Consider the following 18,171-nt stretch of genomic DNA (forward strand, 5'->3'; position numbering starts at 1 on the left):
GTGGAAATAGCAATGGTAGTAAGAAAGAAGGTGATATGTATCCCTCCACCCTTTCTTATAAGGTTCCTGCCTCCCTTGTGTCTGCCAGGATCAGGAAAGACTTCTTCCCCTCTCCCTTCCTTGAAATGCACTTCTGAAGGAATTTGGTGAAAAACTATCGAGAGTAGAGCGATGTGGCTTTCTGGCAGAATTGTTACTGCCCGCACTACTGGCTTAAATGACTGAGATTTTCCCTTAGTAACTTCTAAGACATTTTGTGATTCTATGTTTTTAAGTATTTTATTAATACTTCTTATTCAGAATGTTACACTAAGATATTTTGTACCGTGGAAATGATCCACACCTTTACATGTCCTATATCTTTTTTCAGCATGGGTGCATTGGCACCTTCTCCTCATACTCTCTCAGCACATGAGTGAAAACTTACTGAATATTATAGATCAAGCAGTAATAGATTAATAACATCACTCCTACTAATAATCACAACTTTTGGCTGTTGATTGTTGCATAGTGTGATGTCCTTGAGCGAATTAGTTGTTGGTATAGAATTATAATGGGCTTAAGTAGGCCAGCATAATGAATACATTTAGCCTAGCAGCGCAGAAAGAATTAATGACTCCTATTACATAACAGTTCATTGCACACTGCTTACTGACTGCCACTTGAGGAGAATCCGTTCGTTTTACTTACGGTGATAACTTCTTATCTGCATACAGATTTTCTTTTTGTTTTTCATGAATCATCTCTAACACCCTAGCTGCATTTCATTACATTGGATGATCTCCAGATCTCCAGACCGATCAGGTCCTGGTAAAACTCAAAATGGCCTTTTTTCTCTTTCCTTCCCCTTTAGACCTCTTTGGATTTAAAGTAGTGAACATTAATACACAGAAAACAACATAAGCATGTACTTGTTTGTATTCCTCACTGTCCATCTTGGAAACAAACTTCTTTAGTGCAGTGGAAGTGATTCTTGTCTGGATCAGAAAAAATGCTGCAGGTGCCTTTGGAGTTACAAAGTCTTTGTTCTCAAGATACATGCAGAAGAGCAGGTGCCTTCATGATTGAAATGCTCATTTCTTCCTTACCTACATTTGCTCTTATAAATTGTTAAGATTGTCATATATGTACATATAATTCATATATGTGACTTATATGGCATATTTATATATATGTCACATATATATATGGCATTTTTGCATCATTTTACTCGTTTTTTCTTGAGATAAATTATTCCATCACTTTTGAACTTCTTTATACAATTATGACTTAGATTTTTATTTCAACAGTTTCGAGCCTTTTGATTCCTTACAGTAAACTATGAATCAACAAATTCAGATTGCGATGTGAGTTTTATTTATTTGTTTACTTAGCCAACATTTACCATGCACTGTGTTATTATGCGTTGGATGCTGGGCTGGTCCAAAGGAGGTGGTCTCGACATAGGGATCTCGGGTCTCTGCTTCTCAGCTTCCAGTGCTCCTGATGAGACCTAAGCAGATACAAGGAAATGTAGTAAGAATTATGGTGGGAACTCAAAATTTGTAGACTAGACACCTCATAATTCACAATGAAGTGAAGCTTTACATATTTCACGTTTTTTTTTAACCAAACAGAAGTAATGCAGCAAGTCTACTTCTTGATTTATCATGCAATTTAATGGCGAGATGTTATTAATGAGTTACTTTCATATTGGTTGTAAAAATCACATCCACTCTAATGAGTCCGAGAGGATTCTGTGTCTTTTTATTCATGTTTGCTTGTTTGTTTGCATTGCAGATTTCTCTTGGATTTGGCTACAAATTTATAGATCTTCTGCCCTGTGTACAGGCACAGGTGAGTCAAAGTTAAGTCATTCTGTTGGAATATTTTGATTTTTAAGTAAACTCAAATATTTAAAAAGTATAGTTTAGCAAAATAAATTGTAAACAAAGCAAATATAAATAAGAAACAAAATGTATATTTCTCAGCATTTCTGTTGTATTATAAAAATTCTGTGGGAATGTGTTCAGAAATGAATTTGAAGGTCAGGTGATCTTACCATTTATCAGTGTTTACTGTGTATATTTGGGAAGAGTTTACACATACCCATTGGATGAAGTGTTAGAGAATGTCCCAGCCTGGCAAAATGTTTACATTTCTTTTTGTATATAAATAAAGGAATAGCTGCTGTCGATTGTGGCAGCAAATGGAGCTAAATGTTTTAAATTTAATGAGCAGGCTTTTCTTGTCCAACTAGTCTGAAATAGCTTCTCAGTCACTTCTTAACACACAATCCTGATAGATTTTTATCATGATATTTATTATCACCTGATATATTCTTATTTTTTTATAGTCTTCCCTATGAAAATTTAAGCTCCATGAAAATTGAGACTATTTTTTGTCTTGGTGAAAAAATGGTATCCCTGACTTGTAGAATAGCACCTGGTATATGGGAAAGACTGAATAAATGTTTGCTTAATTATTGGGTAGTAAATACTAAGAATTTATTTATATTCAGAGTCATTGAACTCTGCTTCTATAAATAAAAGCTAGAAATAGTTTTTATACTTATTTTTAAATATGAAATTAATTTGTATCAGGTACTTAAAGTATATGGGTCTTAAATGTTCTGAGAAATTACCTGTGTTGTATATTTTATGTCCTAAAAGTGTGCTTAATCAGGATAGAATTCAGAGGATAATGCCTCCAATTCTGTATTTATTTTGTCACTACTCTAGAAGATTCTTTCCAAGTTATGGGCAAACCTGAAGCAGGTCTGAGAACTTCTTACTTACTTCCTTACTGGATTATGCTACCATATCGGATAGGTTTTGTGGTATCTTGGTAGGGTGAGGGAATTGAAAATCTCTAAAACCCAGATAATTTAAAAATTTCCCACTACCTGTCATTGGAGACAAAATTTAACTTCCTTACTTAGTTTTCTGTTTCTAGATTGGGGAGATCTTTTTGGTCATTTTTCCACCATCTATATTGATGTTTGAATTCATTATCCTAGAGCTATAGGAGGGATGCTTGGCTGACTCCGTTGGTAAAGCATGCTGCTCTTGCTCTCTTGACCTTGGTGGTGAGTTCCAGCCCCACACTGCCCATCGAGCTTACATACGTACATACATGCATACATACAGCTATAGGAATTACGCAGACCATATTCCCCTGTGTCCTTGGCAGTTTTCTTTAGGTGTTCCAAGTTACTGGTTGCTTTTATTGGTTTCTTGGTTTGTTTGTTTTGTATGTTTTGTTTTTTGATCTTTCTTCAGGCTTTGGTCTCTTCTGCCACCATGATTTTCATATATAGAAAGAATTAAGTCTGATCTTTAGGGTTTTTTCTTTTATTTCTTATTCACACTTAATTTTGTAAGTGCAACTTGCAGAGATTCCCTTGATAATATTAATAACAGCAGCTATTACTTATTGCTCTCTTACTGTGTGCCAGGGATTATGTAAGTGCTTTTGAGTTATCTTTAGAATAACAGATAAGGAAATTGAAGCTTAGAGAGGTTAAGTGACTTTTCCAAGGTCATATCAAGTAAGTGGCAATTTGCCACTCCAAAGACCTTGATTTTAACCACCAAGCTCTATTTTATGTCTCAATGGCCCTGAATACAAGCCTATTTGTGGCAGTAAGTATAATATAGGAAAATCATATTGATACGTGAGGACTTCAAAATTAATTTAAAAGTCAAACATTATTTTGCTTCTATTTCATTAGCAGGTCCTAACTTTTAACCTTTATTTCAAACTGTGAAACATGACAACTCATTAGAAATTTAATGACTACCTAAACAATTCTACTAAGTTGGAACTAAAGTTCCATCCTGGCACTTTCATTTCATGCTCACTTTTGGGGACGGGGGAGAAGCACATGGGGGAAAGCCATTTGGATTCGTGTTTCCATTATAAATGTGGTATGCTATGAGTTAGCATTCTTTATCCCTTGAAATATTAGAAATTATAGTTTACAGATGGCATTTATAGTTTGGGAGATGAATCATTTTTCTTAGAACAGGTTGTATGAAATGTAGTGACTATAGAATTACTTAGAATCCTTATCTTGAAAGGTAAAATAATTTATATCTCTGGCAAAATATTTTTAATTATTTAAGAAATGAAGTGGCATGGTTTTGAGAGCAGAGTTGGTTCAAACAGAACTTCAAATAGAACTTTATTTAGTTTATTTTCGGGGCTGAGAAGGACATTATGTAAAAATATTTTGAGTCTTACATGTATAATATTGTGGACAAAATGTTCTTGAAGACAGTGTTGTTGAAAACATCATAAAAATTTTGATTTGAGAACAAGATTGATTACATTTCCTCACACTTTTCAACAGGTTTGTGTCTATGAGTACAAATACAAATTTCAGATTTGAGTATATGGAAAGGGAATTCTGTAGTTTGAATTAAAAAGTCAAAATTTATTTAACAGACCAAACTGTGCTTTTTAATCTATAGCTACATCAGTATTTCCATTCCACTCTCACATTTTAAGCATTTTTAAAGTTAGCCAGTAAAATATTCTTAGAATTGATAGTCAAAACAGGAGCAAACATTAGATAAATCTGTTTGACAATATAGCCTTGAAATGTAATTTTTTCTTCACTATGGAAAATTGAACTCAGTGTGGAATCATATGTACTTTGTATTTATTTCTAAATCTGTTTTCTGTATGCCAGAAGATTTGGGATGGGAGAACATGGTGGGGGAGGAGTGGGTGAAGAATTGTTTACACCCACTAGTTAGAGCCAAACTCTTCGATACTAATAGATGGAGAGGGAAGTTGTCCAAAGTACAATAAAGTGTGATACACTTCTTGTAACACTAATATACTTTATTGTGTACTAAATACTAAAAATCTTATTACTCATTTCAAGACATAAAAGAAATTATGTCCATGTTAGCTATGACATAGTTGAAAGTACATTTCAAGTGAGTATTTGTTGGGTTTTGAATTCCCTCTTCATTCATAGATGTGAGATGAATGATTGGCTGCCTGATTTAACTAAGAGATGTCTAAAAGTCCCCTGAATACAGGGTGGCTTGATTTGAGTTGGAGATCTGAGCCATTGAAAATCAGCATTAATATAAACAAACATTGAAAGCATTTAAATATATATATCTTGCTTTAGGCCAAATCTGCGGACTTTTAATTGTATTGCTACTTTGTGGTATTTCCTTGAAATGTCATCATGGTAGGCACTGTGATCTGGAAAGTAACAAATATTTTGACAGCTGGCAAAATGCCCTCAGTCATTTAACTATGGGAGCTGGAATCCTAACCCTAGCCTCCCTGGGTAGGCTCCTCTGGTTTCGGGGAGCAGAGCGGACTGCTGAACTCAGGCCTACTGGTAGGTGGAAATTGCCTTGCAGTGGGTGTTACTGACACAGAGCCATCAGTTGGAAACTGTTTGGATGACAGGCCAGTTTTGAAAGCATTTTTACTATTCCACTTTCCTCCCTTTTTATGTACACACTAGTGTAAACAGACTGGCCTACTTTTCCCCATGAAACTAAATTCATTCAGCACTCTTTACTTTCTCGCTCCCCTCCTTCCTTTTACCTTTGGGCCATGACTCTTTTCCTTCTGATTCTCCTTCCTTTTGGAAATATTTATTAATTATTTATATTGTGCTAGACTATGCTAAGTCCCGTGGAAACTAGCACTTTCAATACCCTAAATTATTAAACTGGAAAAGGAATATTGCTACAGGCTTAACTCCATATTTCCTTGCTCAGTGTTTTCACATTGAATTTTGGCTTTCTGATTTTTCTTTTAAGGAAAAAACCTGAGCATTGATTTGTGAATGTCTTTTCTTACTAAAAGTCTTAATCTGTCCACAGCAGTAGAGGTTGTAGCACCAGCAATGACAACAAAAAGCTATCTGTCGTAAGTAAATGTTTCATTTGTATGGAGTTCACAAGGCTTTCAAAGTGGACTCTGGGAAAGGTACACACCTCCTGAGGTAAGTGTGCTGTGCTTCAGGCTGAGGTAATCACAGAGTCTAGGGAATCTGTTTAGAACCATATCCTTGCTATTTCCATAGGTACAGACAAGCGGAGTGTTGTTGTTAAGTGTAGAGTGTTGTTGAAAAACATACCAGAAATACAGGGGAGCCTGATTTTTCTGATTGACTTAAATTTTGGAATAGCAAAATTTAGAATTGCAGACAGCAATTTAAAAGCATGTTTTTGAGGACACCTGGGTGGCTCAGTCAGTTAAGCATCTGCCTTCGGCTCAGGTGGTGATCCCAGGGTCTTGAGATCAAGTCCCCCATCCGGCTCCCTGCTCAGTGGGGAGCCTGCTTCTCCCTCTGCCTGCCACTCCCTCTGCTTGTGCTCTGACAAATAAATAAATAAAATCTTAAAAAAATAATAAAAACATGTTTTTAAATAAAATTCATAAGGCTGTTTCTTAGATTATAAGAAAGTTGAGTTTCAGTTTAGAGCCATTTTACTGTGAGATCACTTCCTTTTCTTTTTTTTCTTTTTTTAAGATTTATTTATTTATTTATTTGAGAGAGCGGGTGTGGGGAGAGAACAGGGAGCCCGAGGCAGGACTTCCTACTGCTGCGACTCTGGGATCCTGACGTGAGCCCCTGAGCTGGAGTCAGATGCTTAACTGACTGAGCCACCCAGGCTCCCGAGAATACTTTTTTAAATTGGAAGTTCCTAAGTGTGACTTCTGTTGCCGTAGCTGGAGTTTTTGGGAAATCATTAAAATTAAAAGCATTACCAGTCTATACGTGTATAAATCCTTTGAGTTAACTGTCTTAGGGGAGATAGCACCAGAGTGGGAATTGTCTGAGAAGGTTAGAATGGACTCTGATTTCTCAGCTGTGGTTTTCTGTACTGCACTACGGGTGGATGTGTGTGGAAATGGGGAGAAGTGGTTTATAGATGGTTAGCAGAGTGTGTTTTCTTGCTTTGTTCTTGTCGTGATGGCCTTTAGATTTCAGTTCAAGCCTGTATACTCTTACTTATCTGGATACTAGAGCCATTAGCTTTAAGGACAAGGTCTGTAGTAAGCAAAATTTCACATCATTGAGACCACAGTAACTTGAGGAATACATGGCATTTGATTTTAGGATAGTAGGATTTTTAGCCAAGCCGTTCACTCTCACTTTGGAAGGAAAGTGACACATGTTATTTAGAAGATAACACATGTTATTTTCTAGATAGGTGTTGAATTTGAGTCAGTTGACCTTGCCAGAATCTCCTTAAAGATAAAATAGCAAATACGTCAGGCTACTTCCACTAAACACGTCATAGTCTACTTTTGAAGCTCAGATCATTTATGTTATTCTCCATTGTTTACCATATCTAGATGTAAAGAATAAATTAAACATTTATTTATGAAATTATCCATATCCATATAATTAAATAGGTTTTCTTTTCTTTTCTCTTTTTTTCTGTGATTCTTTGGCCTTAGGATATAGATGTTTCCACTGAGACTTCCATGGCTAGCTTAAGACTCAGATAAACTGGAGGAATCCAGAGAAGTTAACAGCAAATTTTACAAATTGTGATTTTTAACGTGCTTCCATGCATTAGGTTGTCTAAGCATTATTTGCTACCTCATGAATGATTCACAGGTGTCTACAGTCAATGGAAATATATTTTTTGTCCTAGTTACACCCTGCTTTCCCATCCAAAAAGAACAAAAGGAGGATAAGATGTATTTAGCACTTAATAATGGCTTAAGGGTAATTTAACCATATACTGTAAATGTCTGTAGTTTACTTTTGAAGGATTTCTTAAATATATGTCTGCATGCAAGGTTGATTTTTGTGGTATCCTAGCCTATAGGATTGTTTGCCTTCACTGCTTTTTTTTTTTTTCTTTCTGAAGTATTTAAAGATACTGAATTGGTTTTGAATTGATAAATTTGAGGACTTTGTTTTAACAGTTTTGACTTTTTGGTGCTAGTTACATAAATTTTATAAGCAAAATCATACACTTGACATTTTGTGGCCTCGACCTAAAGGTCTGGAAATTTGCCACCTCTCAGTGTCAGAGAGTTGGAGCACAGTTTTGCTACACTTCCTTGAGAAGTGAAAAGGACTGAAAAGGCAGAAGTGTCATAGACCAGGGTGAATTTCAGTGGAAAGATGAATGGGGAAGTTTAGACCTACCAGTGCCTTATATGAATACTGAGACTTCTAAGTCTTGATTTTAAACTATAAAATAATATTTTCAAAAGAAACAACTGTGTCATAATTATTGAATTGGTGACTTCAATTAGTGTAACAAGAGTAGGGGTGAAAGGGAGACAGTTGATCTCTCAATTTCTTTCAGTTCTTTGTCACCCAAAGAGTGATTTGATCTAGGGACACTTGGGTGACTCAGTTGGTTAAGTGTCTGCCTTCGGCTCAGATCATGATCCCAGGGTCCTGGGACTGAGTCCCATATCAAGGTCTCTGCTCAGTGGGGGACTTCCTTCTTCATCTACCTTCTTCTCCCTCTTCTTGTGTTCTCTCTTTCTGGCAAATACCAAAAAAAAAAAAAAAAAAAAAAAGTGATTTGATCCAGATTTCTAATTCTTTCTTTTATTAAATGGCAGTTTTATTACAGTCCAGAAAATAAACTATTGTTTCATAGGTTATAAGACAAAGTGTGAAAATAGAAGATAGTTTTGAACTGACATGTTTTGAACTATATTGTGGTTACTCATGCTATTATATTTGAATAGAATAGAAATGTAAAATTCCTTTGACTTAAACTTCTTTTAGACAAATTAGGCTTGTTTCATGAGCATTATTTATATACTAAATAGATTCTGTTTTATTAACCTAGTGGAATCTAGAGTTTATCTTTTCTTTGCAACTAGATGCTTTGGAACACGTAAGATTTTTCTCTAATGTAGATATTAGGTGTTTAATGTTGCTGCTGCTTCGAAATACACACAAATTTTCCATAAAATCTTTATTGTCTTACGTGTAAGTTATTACTTCTTTGAACTTGTCCACTGATTTATTTATATGATATGTCATGGTCAGGTTCACACTTTCTCTTTAAAGTATCTTTTGAAAATATAAAAGAGCCTTTTGTAAAATACTGCTGTTACCTTGTGAATGTATTTTTATTTTAACATACCCAAAATGCCAGTGCATTATTGCATAATGTGCACTCACCCTATTTATCTATTTCCCATCTTATTTTTTCCCCTCCTTATTTTTAAGAGGAAAGCTGTCCGCTGTGCCGGCCACAGGCCCCACAGACACGCTGCCATGGTGGCTGTCCTCAAGTCCCTGAGTCCCTGTCCTGCAAGTCTACACCTGCCACACCAGGAGCTATACACTTACTTCTTGAGCCTTTGTGATTATTTTAGGGATAGCAAATAAGAGGCATTTAGTTATTACTTGTTTATTCCAGTACATTTGGTATCTTTGGCTGGTTGTGATACTTCTGCTTCAGTGTCTCATTTAATTAAGTCATTATTTTTACTGAGGTCTCTGTTGATGAAGAGTCCTATTTCCTACTAAATTACAAGGGCTGGTTATGAAAATAATATATCTGATCATTGTTTACATAGCACGTTGAGGTTTCATGAGGTGGTTAAAGTTTTCACAGTGATTTGAAGCAGAGATAAATATAGGTTACCTTGAGGGATGGAGAGAAAAGGAAAAACAAACATTTACTATTCCTTTTGGCAAGACGTGGTTCTTGGCCTTGGCATGTGTTGTATCAACTTAAACCCGGGATAAATTCCTTGTGTCAGAATGTGAAGCATGTTCTGAGTGTCTCTAAATTCTCTGATTTGAAGTTGAAACAAAACCACTTTTTATTTTCAAAGTATTAAATTTTATTTCTTACGCCATAATGTATATAGTGAAACAGAACCAGGTCTTTCAACTCCCCTGCTTTTAATTGAATCTTGTAACAGTTGCAAAGACGTTTTGTGCCGCCTTCTAAACAAGTAGGAAAAATTATTCTGATCTCAAAAATGGGAAGTTTTGATTAACGGATCCCATCAGGTACTGCAACATGAGCTTTGTTAGAAGAAAACGCTCAAAAGTTGTAAATCAAAGATGTGAAGAAAATTGAGTTAGAAGTATCCTACTTTATTTTTTCTCATTAGGTAGAACAACATGTCAGTTGATGTTTTTTTCATTGTTTTATTCACAGAACATTCTTCACATTACAGTTGCCTGTATGTTTACATGTAATTTCTGTGTCAGTGTTATTATGTATATATAAATTTGTCTTATTTAAAATAATAGCACTATAGGGGTGCCTGGCTGGCTTAGTTGGTGAAGCACATGATTCTTGGTCTCGGGGGTGTGAGTTTGAATCCCATATTGGATGTGGAGATCACTGAACAATAAAATCTTTAAAATAAATAAATTAATTGTATAAATATCATTATATTACCAAATAGTAATAACCATGATGTAACCCCAGACGGGTAGAAACTAGGACATGAACATAAATTAAGAGGTATATGTTTAAGTCATCTGTTTAATTAAGTGTAGTTTGCTTATATTTGAGTACATTTCTTAGTTATAGAACAATCATCAGTGTGATTTCAATGTAGAGACACAGATCTGGAAACAAGTGTTATCAACACAGATCCTGTTTCAACCATAGTATGGGTGGAATGGAAAGTCCTTGGAAGTGAAAGATGATTTGAAATGGCTAGCATGCGTATTGGGCTTATCATGTGCCAGGTGGTGTTCTGAGTCCTTCTCATAATAATCCACATAATCCTCAAAAGCAATTTATTAAGTAGTTGCTGTTACATTATCATTTTAGGTAGGGGGAACTGAAGGCACTGAGGGGTCCAGTTGACTTGCTCAGTGATGCTCACCTGCTTTTATTAGCTCATTAGAAGCAAAATTGGGATTCAAACCTCAGGTGTCATTGGTGATGTTTTTGTTTTGTTTTGTTTTGTTTTGTTACCGAAAATTGAGTGTATTTGGGAATAGCAGAGGAATTGCAGTTTGGGAAACACTTGTTGTAACAAGCTACTTGTGAGTCTTTTGAGGGTTTTAGGTGGGGTGTACTTATATGCAAATGGGGGAAAGTCCAGCCAGAAGGCAAAGAGGGGAAAGTCCCTCCAGACCCCAAGCAGTAAGTTTGTTGGCTTGAAAATTGGGAGTGATTCTTGGGAGGATGTTCATTGGTTAGGAGATAAGTCTCAGTCTTCTCTAAATCAGACATTTAGTGGAAATCGGTCCCTTGATTCTTAAGATCCATTGTTCTGAGGGCATATGCAAGGGTTTTCCATTTCATATCCTCAAGTTCCATTTTAAAGCTTTTGTTTGTGGGATGCCTACATGGCTCAGTTGGTTAAGAATCTGTCTTCAGCTCAGGCCTCCTTGCTCACTGGAGAGCCTGCTTCTCCCACTCCTTGATTGTGCACGCACTCTTTCTCCCTGGTAAATAAATAAATTAAAGATTTGTATTTATTAGAGCATAAGCACGAGCTCAGGGTGGGGTTGCGGGGATAGGGAGAGAGAGAATCCCAAGCAGTTGCTGCTCTGAGTGTAAGGCCCAGATATGGGGCCCGATCTCACAACCTTGAGATCATGACCTGAGCTGAAAACAAGAGTCGGACATTTAACCAACCGAGCCACCTGGGTGCCCCCTCAAGTTCCATTTTAGACTGAAATTTTTCTCTTTTGATCATGCTCTTTCACAGAAAGCACTGCTGATCAACCACGTTGTTGAGGCATTGTTTTCCTTCTCTCTTTCTCTTTCCCTCTCTTTGATTAAAGACATAATTAGATGGAGTACATTTCCCTTGGGGCTCAGGAGGACCATCCTCAGGTGTCTTGTGCCACAGAGGAGAGAAATGGCAAGTGATTTTATTGGACTCTTTAAGCAACAAAAGAATAAGAAATGGAGAATCTTAGTCATGCTTCTCTAGGATGGTTAGCTCAGTGTCTGGTCAGTTGAGCTTTAGGATAAACATAAACACAGTACTTTTAATACAGTGAATATTGATAGTGCTTTGCCTATGAAAGTTTGTTCTCTTAAAAAGTAAAGAACAGGGGCACCTGAGTGGCTCAGTGGGTTAAAGCCTCTGCCTTCGGCTCAGGTCATGATCCCAGGGTCCTGGGATCGAGCCCCATGTCGGGCTCTCTGCTCAGCGGGGAGCCTGCTTCCCTCCCCCGCCACCTGCCTCTCTGCCTACTTGTGATCTCTGTCTGTCAAGTAAATAAATAAATCTTTAAAAAAAAAAAAAGTAAAGAACAACAATGAAAAAGATAAGGAATTTCAAAAATAAAGTTTCAAACCAACCAAGTACGGGTAAAGGTGTCACCAAGGCTTAGCATTGTGTTTACTGTCCCCTCCCTTCCAGTAAGGTCTGTAGGCCCATATTCTTGTGGCAACTAGTGACACTGAAAGTCCATAAAGTTGCTAAATTGTGTATCAGAAATGATTATTTGACATTAATTAATAGAGGAAAATGCCGGTCACAGAAATGATACTAAGCTGTTCCTTGGCTTCAAATGAAGTTACATAGATAATTCAAGCAGTAGGATTTGTGTTTAGACACAAATCGATTTAATATGGGTACTTTTGCTTGAAGGATGCAAAAAGGGGCCAGCCCAGTTTTTTGTTGTTGTTGTTCTTTTCTTTAAAAATAACTTTAGAACTTTTCCTCAATTAAAAAAAATATTAAAAAGGGGGCACCTGGGTGGCTCAGTGGACTAGGAGGCTGCCTTCAGCTCAGGTCTGAGATCAAGTCCCATACTGGGCTCCTTTCTCAGCGGGGAGCCTGCTTCTCCCTCTCCCTATGCTTTCTGCTCCCCCTGCTTGTGCTCTCTCTCTGACAAATAAGTAAAATCTTTAAAAAAGTATATATTAAAAAGGAATTTCCTGGGTTTCCCATAATAAGCTTATTTAGGACTGTTTCACACAAAGCGAAGGAAATTTTCAATTCCAAAGCAAATTTATATTTCTTAGAGTGACTAGAGAACCCTTTCAATTACTTTTTAAAAGCTTAATTTATATTCAGGTACAGTTTCTATTTCATGTTGACTCTTAATTTTCAGGTAATTGTGATGTAACCTAACTGACATGACATTTACATTTTACCAAATGTAAAAAAAAATTAGGCCACCTATTTTCTCAGATTTCCTCCCAGGTTTTTTTGCATAGGGAAATTATACCTGCTCTGTAGGATTAGTGTATAGTGTTTTTAGTTGCTTATGAGTTTTGTGATATAGTCATATTTACCATGAATACAAAAGGGTTTTAATTACTTAAACCACCTCAAATGTACTTTATTCACAGCTGCCATTTGCCTTTTTCTCTTTTCTCTTAAAGCTGTTTTTAAGCATATACATGATGAAGTTATAATTTAATAAATACTGTCAACTATGCTTTTAATGTTTCGATAGTTCATGCTGCCTCTTAAATCAGTGGTTAAATTTAGCTCTAAAAATTTTGCTTTTGAGTCTTTATACTGTAACTCATGGTTTAGTCTCTGAGTCTTTTAAAAACTTTGACATACCCTCTAATAACAACTTGACCACATACTTTCAAAAGAAAATGTGGAAATAATATTTTTATATCCGAATATAAGCATGTTTTAAGCAAGAAGCTTTTCTTGCCTACCTACATACTGCTAGTACCTAATATATATTTTATTTCATTGTATTCTTAATATCAGCTTGGGAGAGAGAAATTATTCCCATTTTATAGATGAAAATAGGGAGTTTCAGAGAGATGAGTCAAGCTCAGATAGTGAGGTGTAGCTAGAGCTAAAATTTGAACCTGGAACTATATATTTCCCAAATCTAATCTCTCTCTAGAATAATTTAGAGCTTCTTCTAGTGGTACCAATGGAACTTCATGATAGTTGCAAGCTCTGACTTGTTTTTCATTCCCCAGCCAAATTTAGTCTATATTCATTTCTGGAAGAGTTAAGCATCAGACTCTTGATTTTTGGCTCAGGTCGTACTCTCAGTGTTGTGAGATTAGGCATGCAGCCTGCTCAGGATTTTCTCTCTCTCACCTTCAGCCCCTCCCCATCTCCCTTTCAAGAAAGAAAGAAACATACACAATGGGGAACGCACACAAAAAAGTACGAGACATCATTAGTCATCAGAAAAACAGAAATTAAAACCAAAACAAAATATGCTAGACATGCAGTAAAACATACAGTGTTGATAAGGTCAGGAAGAAACTAGAACCCTCATATGACATCCCTTGTTGGTGGGAAAGCACAGTGGTATGGCCATTGGGGAACGGATTGGAAGTTTCTCATCCTATAACCCAACAATTTCACACCAACGTGTGTTTTCACTTCTCTTGGGGACAGAGGACCGTGCAAGCAGTTGTGCAAGGATGATCCTAGCAGTTATGCTTAGAACAGCTGGAAAGTGCAAACAACCCAACTGTTTATCTTTGGAGGATGGATTTTCTAGAATGCAGGACACCATGCATTGGAATACCACTCGACAACAAGGAGTGAATGACTCGTGGATGCAGCAACATGAACCTTAAAAACACGTGCCAAATCAAAGAAGCCAAAGATAACATGTTACGTAATTCCATTACTTTGAAATTTCTAGAAAAAGTAACACTACAGAGAGAAAAACAGGTTAGTGCCATCCTGAGTTAAGGAACAGAAGTGGGGAGCGCCTGAAAATGGATACAAGGGAACTTTCGGGCTGACAGACTGGTTCTAAAACTAGATTGTGGGTGATGCTAAAGAAAGATGTGTAGGAAACACAAGGCACACATACCTGTGTACGTTCACTAAAACTCATCCTATAATACCCTTAAAATGGGTGCATTTCATGCTATGCAAATTATACCTCAACTCTGCAACTCTGTGATGTCTTCTAGATCATTACAGCTGGAGTAGCTAGAAATAAAATATAGAAATACGGTTATTTTTGTTGATGGGCCTCCAGTACCACAAAATGCCCATTTCTTGAACATTCTCATCAGTAGTGGTTTTATTGTATAGTCTCCCCATTTCACAGGTAAGAAAACTTGAAATTCTAAAGCTGAGTGTTTTTTCAAAACTAATACCGCAACTATTACACATATTGAAAACTCCTGCCATGTTCTAACCATTTAGTCCTGGGATTTGGCCACGTAATGCTGCAGGGTGTTAAAACAAGGCACTGTGAGCAGAAGGCTGCATTTCTCTTAGAGGTCTCTGATTCTGTTCAGTGTTGTTACTTTTGCTGTTCCCATCTGACAAAACCCCATGGGACGATGAGTTTCCAATAGAGGTGTTTCTGAGAATGCTCTCTGGGCACTTGCAGTTAATTTACCTTTCCCCCCGATCTCCTAGAGACCACAAACATGATGTTTTCTGTGTTACCAGCAGATTATGGTCCCTGAAGGGAGGAAGGATTTAAGTTTCTACAGCTACAGAAATGTCTTTCATACCTGGAATTTCCAATAATCTATTCATTCCTAAATTTTAAGAGTGAGTCCTAATGCTTTTTTTTTTTTTAAGATTTTATTTATTTATTTGACAGACAGAGATCACAAGTAGGCAGAGAGGCAGGCAGAGAGAGAGAGAGGAGGAAGCAGGCTCCCCGCTGAGCAGAGAGCCCGATGTGGGGCTCGATCCCAGGACCCTGAGATCATGACCTGAGCCGAAGGCAGAGGTTTTAACCCACTGAGCCACCCAGGTGCCCCGTGAGTCCTGATGCTTAATTAGCTCCTTCTTTAGATGCTTCCATAGCCAGGATGACTGATACACGTGCCACTCCTCCCCTCTCCTCCTTCCCCTTGCAGCTATCTGTAAGTGATGTGGTATTCTTTACACCCATCCGACACTGGGTTCTCATCCTTGCTGTTATATATGGAATGGGAAGCCACCTACAGTGTTATACCATACCGTTCTTCAGAAGTCTGGTAGGTTAGGGTTGATACCAGCCCTCAAACCCAATTCTGATTTTTTCTTTGTCATATTGTTTGTTGTGCTATATTCTACCAGTCACTGAGGACAAAGATAATGTCTTAATTTCAATACTTTCCCTCTATGCCCAAGAAAAGAAATTTAGCCTAGGTAAACACCCAATTTTGTAATATTTCATGAACACTCTATTCAGAAAAAGTGGCTTCACCCTTCTTACTTCACTCATAGGGAAGCAGCTGGTGTACTGAGTATAAAATTTAGTATTCCTATATTTTGCATGAAATTGGAGAGAATTTTACATAACCAAACCTGATCCTTCAATTTTACCCAGTTGGATTCCGTAGGAAACAGGTGAGTTTTTATTTCACCCATAGTTGTGTAGGTTAAAACAAAAAATATCTAAGAATTAAAGTGAGTAACGTGAATTCCCACAGAATCATGGTCTTTTCTCAGTTGAGTTAATTCTCGTGCTGGCTTTTATCATTCTGAAAGCTTCAGATGTCCTAGGATTTTGCCTTGGCTCTGCAACCTACTTGCATTGTTTCACTCACCAAAGGAAGTAGTAGGAGTCCAGAAGTCATGCTTTCCACTAAGATATCCATAAGAATAGGGCATATTCTTTGGGCTCTAAACCATATAAATGTGCAAAATGACAGATGATAGAAAGGTAGGTACAATCTTATTTTGATGCCCAATTATGGGCTAATACAGATAAGTGATTCCTGATGTGTGGTCCTGGATCCTCGACTGTCCCAAAGAAACCCAGCTCAAACAGAATAAGCAAATTTGGAATTTATTAAGTGGGAAGTCCAAGGCTACAACTAGCTCTGGGTACATGTGGATAGGAGGACGTGAATGATCTCATCAGGACCTTTTCTCTTTCTTTTGTCTGTACTTTTTTTCTATGTCACTTAGGAATTCGGTGATAGCAAAGAAGGTCAGCAGCAGCCCCAGCTTACATCATTTTAACAGCCAATATTCCCCTTTAATGAGAGCGGGTTTTTTCCCTAATAACGCCAACAAAAATCTTAGGAACAACTCATTGGCCCAGGTCACACTACCTACCCATTTCAGAACCAGTCATGACAAGGAGCTAAGGGTAAAGCTAGCATTTTGGTCAGTCACTGATCACACTAGGGGTTCTGTGAAAGGATGGATCTGGGTCCCCACAGGAACCCATATGACCTGACAGTGAAGGGCTGCTTGCCTCACTTGGAGAGCAGTAGCCAAGATTAAGGTTTGTGTCTTGTGTTTTGGGGTTGTTGTTGTTTGTTTGTTTGTTTGTTTGCTTGCTTTCATATTTTTTTTCCAAGTCCAAAATTTAGAAAAGTCTTACCTACTCACAGGAATTAGGTATGCTAATACGTACCTAATCAAAGTCACAAATAAGTCACAATTAAGTGTTGAGAATCCATTCTATGCCATTCCTTGTTTTAGATCCACTAGCTAGAAGAAAAGACAAAATTTTGCTCCCTTGAAGCTTATATTAGCATGGAGACGTTGCCATTTAAAAAGGTACAGTGCAAACGGTTCTGTGGCTAAGGGAAGCACCCACATGGGGTAGGTGGGGGCATTTCCAGGCAAAGAGGGCAACATGGAAAAAGGTCCAGTGGTGAGAGGGTCATTAACTGAAGTAGTTCCTATACCTGCAGCAAATAGGGCCCAGATGATATAAGAGTCTTTTACTTGCAAAGGCATTTTTACTTTAATCTTGAGTGCCATGGGGTCTACTGAAGGATTTAGTGCAGGGAAGTGAAATGATGACAGGTTTTTGAGTATGCATCCCCTGTGCTGGGGCGAATGGACTGGAGGAGAACAAGACAGGAGCACCTTTAGGCTATTGAAGTAGTCCAGGTAAGGTGATGGAGATTAAGGAGACTTGAGGAATATGAGAGCAAGTTGGAAGGAAGGCAGTAATTGAATGTTCAGGGAGGGAGGAATCATTGTAGGTCCTACAAAAAACCTGGGTTTTGTCTCCTTTGGATATCCAGTCTCTCCCCTATGGTCTACATCATCCCATTAGCAAAAAGTAATTAGTAGATTTTCTGTATTGACAAAAATATGAATAGGGGAATGTTTGCAGCAGCATTATTTATAGTAGCCCCCAAATAATTCAAATGTCCATTGGCTAATGAACAGGTTAAAAAAAAGTGTTGTGTATGTGCACTGCAGAACATAATTTGGCAATAAAAAGAAATGAAGTAGGGATACAATGCTACAAAATACTACGAACATGAACAAAATATTTTGTGAAAGAAGCTACTATTAATATGCAATGTATTATATGATCCTGTTTATGTGAAATGTCCAGAACAGACAAGTCTGTATAGATACAAA

General features: G+C 37.2%; 1 protein-coding gene across 9 annotated transcripts in view; it reads left to right on the forward strand.

The window, feature by feature from the left end:
- NCOA2 (nuclear receptor coactivator 2) overlaps positions 1-18,171 on the forward strand; it is a 298,877-nt gene that overhangs the window by 100,274 nt on the left and 180,432 nt on the right. For 8 of the 9 annotated variants that reach the window (XM_047728297.1, XM_047728308.1, XM_047728309.1 and 5 more), the window contains exon 2: positions 1,780-1,836. The exons of the other annotated variant lie outside the window; for it this stretch is intronic. The gene's annotated coding sequence lies outside the window, so the exon portion shown is untranslated. The remainder of the gene's footprint in view (positions 1-1,779; positions 1,837-18,171) is intronic. 9 annotated transcript variants of the gene reach the window in all.

This window comes from Lutra lutra, chromosome 4 (genome assembly GCF_902655055.1).
Source record: "Lutra lutra chromosome 4, mLutLut1.2, whole genome shotgun sequence".
NCBI classification, from domain to species: Eukaryota; Metazoa; Chordata; class Mammalia; order Carnivora; family Mustelidae; genus Lutra; species Lutra lutra.